Here is an 11,790-nt window from a genome sequence, read left to right on the forward strand (position 1 = left end):
TCTCAACCTTGGAAACATATGAGTTTAGTCACTCCATGAATTAAATGGTTACAATGTGTTCCATTATGTTTTCTAGTATCAAATTGATGGTGGAAACAGATTAATTCTCAAAGGCAACAAAAGATTTTAAAAAGCAAGATTGCGATTAGTGGATTTTGAGTTACCTTTGAAGCTTAAAATGCATGGAAAATCTTAGTCATCCAAGGCATTGCCCTTTATGTGATATTACAAACATCTAACCTGCAATTCAAAGACAATAGGTTCTCATTGCAAACACTAAGACTTCTATTTTCTTTGTTATGGGAAAAATTCATGCTAAAGAGGAAAATCATAACAAAGGGTTAGCAGTTATAATGGACACTTTATTGCAACAATACAAACAAATTGAGAATTTAGATGTTGAGTTCAATATATTGCATTGTCATGTTTCAAATTTGGTTAGGAGACCTTATTCAACTATTTTTATTTACAAAATATCAATTAGTTGTAGTGTTGGAAAAAAATAATAATGAAGAATTTGTTCGTCAAATGTTTAAATATGTGGACATGAATGGCATGGAAGCAGAATCATTAGCCTTCTCTTGTTGAACAAAAAGAAGGATGCAACGGACATGCCTTTAATTAAATATGAGCTTTATCATATTTTCCAAAGTTTCTCTAATCTTAATTGTACATTTTAGGATTTATAAAAATAGAATAATTTGACCATTATCAATTAAGGACAATATTTATTTATTTATTTTTATTTTTATTATTATTATTATTTTATTTTTTTTAACCGATAGTTAACTATTTTTATTTTTATTTTTATTTTTTACCGATAGTTAACTATATTATGTTATTTTGTGATGTTGTTAAATAATAATATTATTATTATTGTTGCAATTTGCAAATTTTATTTAATTAAAATTGATGCAAAACTTAATTATTTTAAATATAATATTATAAATTGAAATTAAAGGTTATTTACTTGTTAATAATATAAAATTATTATTATTATTGTCAAGTGGTCTGAGTTTATCAAAGATTACATTAGGGTTGACCTCTGGCTTGAGAAACTGCGACCCAGTGGCATCTAAGTCATCAAAATCACCCAGGGATCACACCCGACCTGGACCACACCAACCCTTAACATGACTAGATTTTTGCCCATGGAATTTCAAACCGGTGACCTTCACATCACATAGTGACTTAACAATACATCACCATCTATTCTACGCCCCGTGGGATATTAAAATAATAAATATGGAATAAATATTTTATTTTTATTTTAAAGTTTTCTTCCATGTAGTTAAACATTCCACTAGGTAAAGATAAGATATTCTTTAAGGTTCAAGGCCATTTAACAACGAAGCTCAAAACCATTACAATAATATACTTATTTCTTTTGTAGGTTAAAGGTCTTGATTATCCAAATAAGATTACAAGGTGCTTAGATCTTTGAATGCCTCTAGTCTGTTGTTGCGGAGGCTAGACCATTGGCATAAGAAAAGATCCTTTGTCCAGTAAAGAGCTAAATACCAGAGCATAACTAAAAGAAATCAAGGTTAAGGCCTGCCAACTAGAGTATCCACAATGATAACTAAACAAAAATTAATAACCTTCACAAGCCCTAATAGATTAAAAGACCAAACATACATAGAAACTCTAAACATTTAAGGAATTAATAAGAGGTGGAAGCATCCACCTCAATGGGCATTAGATCAATTTTATTGTATATAATAGGTCCCTTTCCATGCGTAATAACAACCTCCACCTGAGCCAAGTGATTGTACACACCTTTGAATTTCAATTGGAGCCCATCTGACATCCACAAGATTTCATCCTTCGCATCATTTCTTTCCAAAAGGACCTTCCCCGAAAGTGATTTAAGCTGCTAGTAAAGATCAACATTGTGCAAGTATTGGTTTAGTCGTCCATTCAAATGACTTATATTAGGCACCCAATTTGTGACTGTAATGATAATTTCTAAATCTGAGTGACAATCCTTCTCTGATATTATTTCATCCTCTACTTGTAGTTCCTATTGCACCTTCGATGGAGTTTACAGGTGGAAGAGTCGAGCTGAAGACTAGGCATGAGCTCGGATCACGAGCCATCAGGGGAGCCTCTCCCACTACTGCCATGATGACAGTGGGTCCTCTATGTCATCATCTTTGCAACTTGTTGAGAAGGAACCAAAACTAGTTGAGCTTGGGTATCTACACGAAAGAACCACTACTAGGGGAGAGGATGTCGACGAGGAAGGCCAAGAGCCCAACCTTAAGAATAAACGAACAACCCTCAACATCCTCCAAAAAAATCTTGCAGACAAAGAGGATGGCTCCCTAACTTAGTGTAAACCAATTACTAGCAACACAAAACCAAAGATATAGAGTTGGAATTCCCAAATGTGAGGAAAAATTTTGGTCGATAGGACCTAACCCCACTCCTAGAAAACCAATGAGCAAAGCACGACACATCCAACAAAGCCACACATCGACAGAAACGTAAGCCCCCCTATCTGATTAAGAGAAATTCATAATCCAAAACTGGTCATGAAGGAGAGGATTAACATTAACATAGAAAACCCAAAGTACAACTAATGCCATCATGAACCAAAACCCAAGTACGTCGGGAACTTGCACATCAACATATGCCAACCCATGAAATCTACAATTGTGTGTAGGAATTAGTGGATCAAATTTAAATTCCATTTGCAATTGAACATAAATCACTACACAACCAACCAATATAACATTCATATCATGAAGGGTGATGGACACTTCTCCTTTGACCATAACTTTAGGTGGCGACAACCACACCCCCTCTCATATACCTAGTCACCCCATCTAAAGTATTAAAATGATACACTAAATATAAACCAAATATATTGTTTGTGAAAATTAAATTTAAATGAAAAAAATAACAATTATTCATTCTAATCATTCAAAATAAACTTACTTAACATCTTCACTTTAAAAACATTATGTATATAAATAAATTTTTATTTTTATTATAACTATATATGTATATATAATTAAAACTTTACATTATTAATTTTTTATCATGTTAACCTATAATTAATTTTTAAATTTCAAATTATATAATTAACTATATTTTGAAATCAATCACAAAAATTGATTAAAAATAAGAAAAAACCAAAATTCACATCCATACAAATTCAAAAATAAATAGGGTTGAACCTACTTGTCCAAACATAAACTATAGCATCTCTATGCAATATTTTGGTGAACATTGATTGCTAATTATACCTTTCATTTGGCCTTTTTGTGTTAATCATATTTTGTCCTTCTAATAGGAGCCACCAATATTTGAAAGTCATATTTTCATAGACTATGGTCAAAGTTTATGGTGAAATATGTGTACAAGAATCATCACAAGAACATATAAAAATAGCCGAGAATTAATTTTGAAAATGTTCACTTTCAAACAATTAGGGAATCTTTTGTGTAAAGTTTAGCCATACTTAAAATGTGTTAATTTTGTTTAAATAAAAAATTAATAAATTATATAATCGAAGAATATTTTATAAATGGATGAGTAAACCTTATATAATTTTAAAATTAAAAGAAAAAAATTTATGTTAATATTATTGTTTTGTAATATTTATTTTAAATAATATTTATAAAAAAATTATTAAATTATATATATATATGTAAACATATTAAATGCCAAGATTCATAGAATGGTTAATCTTATATATCTTTACCTTTTACACGAAATTGTTACATGGATTTGGATTTGTTAAAAAATTAATGTATTTATAATTTAATTTATGTCTATAATTATAATTATAATAGTTTAATAGCTAAAAATGTGTATTTTTTATTATTATAAAAAGTTATGAATTCAAATTTAAGGGGATAAGGTATATATATCTCTATAAATTTTAGTAATCAAATTGTTATACGGATTTTGTGTCTTATATATCAATTTAGTGTCTAGCTTGAACATAACTTTAAAATTAGGATATAATAATGATGATCACAATTCTTACTTTTCAATACATTTTTGTTAAAAAATCAACTATTTAAATAAATATTTATAATTAATATTTTTTCTTTTTTTCTTCTTTCAATTCTCATGTAACCAAGCACCCTCATTTTCAAGTCTATAGACAAGGATAAAATATTTGGTTTTTTAACCATGGTGATTTAATGACTTGTTGGAACAATCTAGACAAGGGCCCGCATCAAACTTTTCGACTACCGCTATAACTTGCAAGCAAGTGTTGCGGCATCCCAACTCCACCAAAGTGGATTCTATTCGAAGGGGTGCCTATGTCAGGTTTTGTAGCATCAGAGGTGTTCTAGTCTTGAAACTTTGTGGAGACGTTAAAACATAGGAGTTCTCCATAACCCATAAATCGTTTCTAGAAATTCCACCTATAAGTGTCTCAATTAGATTATTAGTCTTTTTTTTAATATTTCTTATGTCTAAACTTAGGAAAAGGGGTTAATTAATCAGAATTAATTGAGATAAGGTATAAATCATCTAGAAACTCACAGGATCAACTTCGATATGATCTTAGCCCTTGATTAAGTTTTAATCTTGGTTGTTGGAGTCTCAACAAAAGATTATAAGAAGAAGTCCATGGGTAGATGGAAAACACACACATAGAGTTCGATTTTCCAGAGAGCAACGGTCAATTGCAAGAAGAGTTCAAGCTTCAGAAGGGAAGCATAGACAAAGAGGATTAGGGACAGTGATCCATAGGAAGTTTTCAGATCTGGAGAGGCAACAACAAGAGGCCGAGTTATTCCTAGTGAGGCATCGCAAAGGATTGCGCAATCAACTTCAAAGGGCAATTTGATTTAGTTGTGGGAAAAATCATTTCAGCTTCTAGAGACCAAGAAAGTCTTCTAGAAGGTCGGAGAATCATTTCTGGCAGTAGAGACATGCATGACAACTTGATCAGAGGCAATTTCAGGCTAGACATCAAAGGGTCTGCGCAAGCATTATGTAGAGGCTTGCATAGAGGGTCCAGGAGGACGAGGTTTTTGAAGTAGAGTTATGTCGAGGTTGCTTGTGGAAGAAGGGAAATTCCCTTAGATAATTTTGGCTATATTTTCTTGTTGTTTGGATTGCCATTTGGGCATCTATAGATTGTATTAAAAAATTCACTGTTGCATAACAATAAAAACCCTCAACTGTTGCACTTGTTTTCCCAAGTTGGGTTTCCTAAGTAAAATTGTCCAAAAATAATTGTGTCAATTTTTATGTGTGTGTGCTAGCATATTTCTCGGTTTCTAGCGTTATTATTTTCCGTAGTTTTATTTGTGAAGGTTACAGTGTGATTTATTCGATATTTATCATAGCAAATAAATTGTTGACTTAATTAACAATTACAAGAATCAATTCCAGTTGCAACAATAGGATTTCAGTGGTGAAATTTTATCTGTCTCTTTACAAGAATTAAAACTCGTTGGAGAGAAAAACAAAGCGTTTTTCCAACCACTCAAACTAAACCCATAGGATAAGGATAAGATATTTTAGGTCATTCAACGACAAGCCTCAAAACCATTACAACAATATATACTCAATATAACTTCAACATGTCAAAATAAAAGTGAAAAATTAATTTGAGTGAAGAAAATAAAACCATATAATTAAGGCGTAGTCTAACTTATAGGCAAAATAGCCTTTTCCATCGGAATTCACCAAAATCTGGCAATATAATTTCAAGATTTTTTGTTGTTCAAAATATAATTTTGAATGCATAAATGAATTCAGCACCTTGAAAAACCCATGAGGCACTCTAATTATGCAAATTAAACAATTTGAACTCAAGTTTTTAAAATCTATGTCAGATTTTGATTAAAATTAATCAGAAAAATGGTCATGAAAAAGGTCATTTCGTCTATAAATTAGTCTACGCCTATAATTAATCTTATAATAATATTCAATAACTAATATCGCATTATAACTTTAAGAAAATTTAAAAAAATGTAATCAATGTTATAAATAATAATAATATCATAACTGAAATAACTAATTTTATTAATTCTTATTAATATTTTTGAACATTAAATTATTATTTTTATATATTATTTAATTTTTTCTAAATAAGAAAGGTTGGTTAAATATATTTAATATCTTTTTCCAAAATAACAAGTCTTACATAATAGCTAGTCTATGTCTGATGGACCAGCCCGTTTACAAACCTTAATTAATCAAACAAATGTTGATTACAATGATTTAAGAACAATTGTATTATTGATCAGGGTTTAGCGCAGATTTTTTTTGTTTGGGAATTGATTGCTGTATTAATGTCTTTGTACGCCGAGAGGACAAATGTCCAGGCCTCGGGCTTGCGTCCCGCGTTTGGCTAAACCCTAGGGTATTGGCTTCTCTCGATCATTTTCACTATGTGCTGTTGGTTGTGATCTTTGCGTCTCTGTGAGGGTTTGTCACTGTCCTGCAACTATGTTTTCCTGCGCCGAATATGGATTCTTCGTTGGTAAGTTAAAAATGTGCATAAAAAAATTTCTTGGTCTACGCCCTTGCTGGCTTGGCTCTGCTAGTTTTTGGTCGAACTGTGTGAGGTTCTCTTCTTCTTTGGACGGCTCAATATTCACTGCTTCTTTCTGGTTGCTCTTTGGTTCTTTAAGTTAGTTTACAGTTCCTCTGCTACTTATATGGTTACATAATTTGTTGTTTGGGTCTGCATATGCTTGTGTTCAGGTCGTGGCCTCAACGGGACCCTTCCGTCCGGTGACTGCTTTCTCTGGCAAGGTAAAATGTCTCTCTCTGCTGAAAGTTATATTCTCAGTTTTTCTTTGCACTAACAGTCTCAGCTCCTTGCGAGCAAGGTTCTTGTTTAATGATGGCCGCGGTCAATTGTAATTCTCCTTGTCCAGCTTTGCTGTCGAGAGGGTGAGCTCATCCGGCATTCACATTCCCTTTTTATCAGTCTTCATGTTTGTTGTCTGGTCTTCAAACCCACGATGCTAACACCTTGTCGTGTTCTCCTTGCAGATCACTAGTCTCCAGTTGGAGTATTCCCTCGACTCCTTCTTCGAATGGAACTGGTAGGATCTTTCCTTGTTGTCTCTGTTTGGTCGAAGGGTTTCTGGTTGTGTTTCTATTGTACTCGACCTAGTTCGGTTGCAATGTGTTCGATTGTGAACAAATTTAGTTTTCTGGTTCGTTGACTGTGTAATGTGGATTCTGCCGTGGGCTGTAAAGAACTTTGTTTTAAGGGTTTGAAACCCTAACCCTCTTTCTATTACTCTGTTTCTGAAGGAGGGTTTCCTCGCCTTCGAAACCGCTGGCTTTAAACTTGTAATTACGTATTTGAAACCCCAATGTGGACTGTTGTGATATTTGTGAAAGATTAATGAAAAAAATAAATTTTGTATTATCGTGCACAGGGTTACCTCTTGCTTGTATTCGATGCTGGAACTGTATTTGTGGATAATGATTTACTGTAGCATATCTTCGCACCTCTGTAGCCTCTTAGCATGCACAGGGACTATGTGCTTGTCTTTATTTTGTATATTTGCGTCTCGGCTATAGTTATGCTTCTGCTTGACTTTGTATTCGGAAACTTGCTTCTGTTCAGGAAGGAATTTGACAGAGTGTTTGTCTGTTCTTATATTGCATGTAACAAGAATTAGATTATAGGAGATACAATAGTCATTCAGATGGATGCAGGAAAAATAAAATATCTCTGTTTCGTATTATTATTCTCTGTCCAGAAAAGAACGAACCCCATCCATGCTGTGTACAATTGTTTTATAATTCCTTGCAATACAGTTAAGCAAACTGTTGGCAGTTGCTTGTTTAGTTATGCAGTTATCAACTATCTCGCTATTTTGATTCTTTCGTTCTGTAAAATACAATGATAATATTTTCTTTCTTGTTACTTTGTTGTTTTTTTTTTAAGTAAATAACTAGAAAGTTAAACTAAACAAGAGACCAGACAACCAGGTGTCTGCAACTACTTCTAACTGACTGTATTGTCCCTAACTGTACTATCCCTAACTACTCACTAACAGACAAAAACAAAACATAAAACAGGCTCCTAATATTGTTCTTAATTAACAAACACAAATGAAATTCAAATTGTTGATGACCTCTCCTCCTTAGCTGAGACCAACACCCAGTCATGGCGCCCTTAGCTGGATGCTCCTGCATTAGGCTCCCGGGGTAAGAAAAATTCATGACTCCGGTCCATGAGCTTCTTGACTGAATAACCTGCCTGCTCTATCTGCCTGGCGTCAAGCCACGAACTGTCCTCAATAGGACGGTTCCTCCACTTGACCAAATATTGCAGATACTCTTTCTGCCGAGTTCGCTTGACCACCTGAGTATCGAGGATCCTCTCGATCTCGGGGGGCTAAACGTAAGGCATTTGTCTCATCCAAGTCTCACTTCCATCTTGGGTGTCTTGTGTAAGTCGTGTGGTACTGTCTTCCTCTGAACCAGTAGTGTATGGAAACAAGTCTGCTACATTAAAGATGGGTGAAATGCCTATTCCTGGTGGCAACTGTATTTCGTAGGCATTCACTGAAAATTTCCGGAGGACTTTGCAGGGACCTATCTTCTTGTACTTCAGCTTGTTGTATGTACCTCTAGGGAAGCGTTCCTTGTGCAAATGCGCGAGGACTTCATCCCCCACATTAAACTGCACTTCTCTTTATTTCAAATCTGCTTGTTGCTTATATTTTTGACTGCTGTCCTGCAATTTAATTTTCACCTGCTCGTGCAAATCTTTCATCGCGTTAGCGAAATCTTCCCCATCAGCACTTCTCCTTTCCTGCTGTCCTAGATCTCGCAACTCATGCACTCCGTGAGGATGCATGCCATATAAGATCTGAAAAGGACTGCAACTCGTGCTGCGATTGGGCGAGTCGTTATAAGCGAACTTTGCTTGGGCAAGTACTCGATCCCACATTCGCGAATTTTCACCAATCAAGCTTCGTAGCAGGTTCCCTAGACTTTTGTTTACCACCTCTATTTGCCCGTCGGTCTGCGGGTGATAAGCAGAGTTGTAACTCAACTGCGTGTCCATCTTCTTCCACAGGGTGTGCCAAAAGTGCCTTGTAAACTTCATGTCCCTGTTAGAAAGAATAGACTTAGGCAAACCATGTAGCCTGACAATCTCTGTAAAGAACAAGTGGGCCACGTGAGTGGCATCGCTAGTTTTTCTGCAAGGGATGAAATGCGCCATCTTCGAAAATCGGTCCACTACTACCATCACTGAATCATAACCTCGTTGTGTCCTTGGTAGACCCAAGATGAAGTCCAAGCTAACTGAGTCCCGCGGTCTACTTGGAATGGGCAATGGTGTGTAAAGTCCTGTGTTTTGATTATGTCCTTTTGCCAACTGACACACTTTACATCTGGTCACAAATCTTTGCACATCCCTTCGCATTTTTGGCCAAAAGTAAAAATGGTTGAGCTACTCTAATGTCTTGTCTATGCCGAAATGTCCGGCTAGACCTCCACTGTGCTTCTCCTAAATGATATTCTCTCTCATTGAGTAGTCAGGAATGCATAACTGTCCTCCTCTAAACAATAGCTTCTCCTGCAAGTTATAGTCCAACCATGGACTATTGTCTCTCACCAAAGGATTCTGGCATGCTTCGTAAGCCTCCTTAAAATCTGTGTCTGTCTGATACAAATCTTTCAAGTGCTCAAAGCCCAGCACTTGTATAGTACTCTCCTGCAAGAGTAAGGCTCTTCTACTCAATGCATCCGCCACCTTGTTGGCCTGCCCACTGATGTGTTTCAACACAAAGGTGAAACTCTACAAATATTCAACCCATTTAGCATGTTTGTGATTCAACTTGTGCTGTTGCATCACATACTGCAGTGCAGAATTATCTGAGAACAAAACAAATTCATTCCCCAGCAAATAGTGTCTCCAATGCTTCAACGCTTAGACGATAACATAGAATTCCTTGTCGTAGGATGAATACTTCTGCCTGCTTTCATTCAACTTCTCGCTGAAAAATGCAACAGGTTTATCCTCTTGGCTAAGTACAGCTCCAATAGCCGTACCGCTTGCATCACAACGAACCTGAAAAAGCTTTTTAAAATCTGGCAATCTCAGGATCAGTCTCTTTGTGATCTTCTTCTTCAGTAGCTGAAAACTCCTCTCTGCTGCCTCGATCCAACGAAAAGGCTGACTTGCCTTTTTGATAGTGTCCAACATAGGTGCGCAGATTTCACTGAAATTTCTTATAAATTTTCGGTAAAAACTCGCCAGCCCATGAAAACTACGTACCTCAAACAAGCTTTTCGAGGATGGCCAGTTGACTATCGCTGCAATCTTCTCTAGGTCCATCTTCAACTTGTTTTCTGCAATCACAAAACCTAGATAAACCAACTCTTTTTGCATAAAAGTACACTTTTTCAGATTTATCAGCAGCTTATTCTGCTGCAATTTTTCCAGCACTTTTCGAACATGTAGAAGTGTTCCTCTTTCGTCTTGCTGAAAATTAATATGTCGTCCAGGTACACTATCACAAACTTCCCGATGTATTCTTTCAGCATTTCATTCATTAACCGCATAAAGGTACTGGGCACATTGCTCAGTCCGAATGGCATTACCAGCCACTCATACAGTCCCTCGTTAGTCTTGAAGGCTGTCTTCCACTCATCCCCTTCTTGGATTCGAATTTGATGATACCCTCTCTTTAAATCAATCTTAGACAAATATGCTGCCCCACTCAGGCAGTCCATCACGTCGTCCATCTGTGGTAGTGGAAATCTGTACCGGATGTTGATGGCCCTCGAATCTATGCACATTTGCCATTCTCCTCCTTTCTTGGGAGCGAGAACTGTTGGAACTGCGCAAGGGCTCAAAATCTCCCTTATCAGCCCTTTATCTAGCAATTCTTGCACCTGTTTCCTAATCTCCTCATTGTCTTTGGGGCTCATTCGATATGCTGCCTTATTTGGCAAACTTGCTTTGGGTATAAAGTCAATATGATGACTTATGCTTCTTTTAGGGGGCAGTTTATCTGGCAAGTCATCCACCACTATATCGCTAAACTCCTGCAATATCTGTTGAATTTCTGTGGGCAAATCTGACACCTCTGTGTGCAGCAGCACCGTCTTTGCTCTTCTTACAACAACATAGCTCACCTCTTCCTCCTTGATGGGCACAAGCGTGTGCTTGATCCCATCTTTGACAAACTTATAACAGTTTGTCTTTCCGTCATGTACCACCTTCCTGTCATACTGTAATGGCCTACCTAGCAGTATGTGACATACATCCATTGGCATTATGTCACAAATGAGTTTATCCTTATATCTGCCAATATGAAACTCCACTTCGCACTGCTCATCTACCAGCAACTGATGGCCTTTTTGCAGCCATGATACCTTGTAAGGAGTGGGGTGTTTCAATCGCTTCAACCCCAAATTTTCCACCATCTCCATGGCTACTAGGTTATTTGTACTCCACTATCGATAATCAACTTACAACACTTACCGTGTGATTTACAAACTGTCTGAAACAAAGCTTTCCGCTGAGTTTGTTCAGCTGATTCTTTGGCTGGTTTCAGCAACACCTTGTTCAAAACTAAGGCTTCCCCTGTTTCCGACACATTTTCTGCTTCTTAGGGAGGTACCTTTGCTTCTTCTGGCTGTGTGACATACACACCCCTCTGTCTAGCTTGTTCTGCCTCAGGACACTCAAAAGATCTGTGCCCCCACTTGTGGCACCTGTAACATTGATAACTAGCTCCTCTGCCTTGGCCATTTCCCCTGCCTCACTGATATGGCCTACCACCTCTCGTGCTGTCACCTTTTTCTGCTATTTTGGAAGCTTTA

Source organism: Pinus tabuliformis, chromosome J (assembly GCF_031772625.1).
Source record: "Pinus tabuliformis cultivar Carrire ecotype Pingquan chromosome J, CPIR1, whole genome shotgun sequence".
Classification (NCBI taxonomy): domain Eukaryota; kingdom Viridiplantae; phylum Streptophyta; class Pinopsida; order Pinales; family Pinaceae; genus Pinus; species Pinus tabuliformis.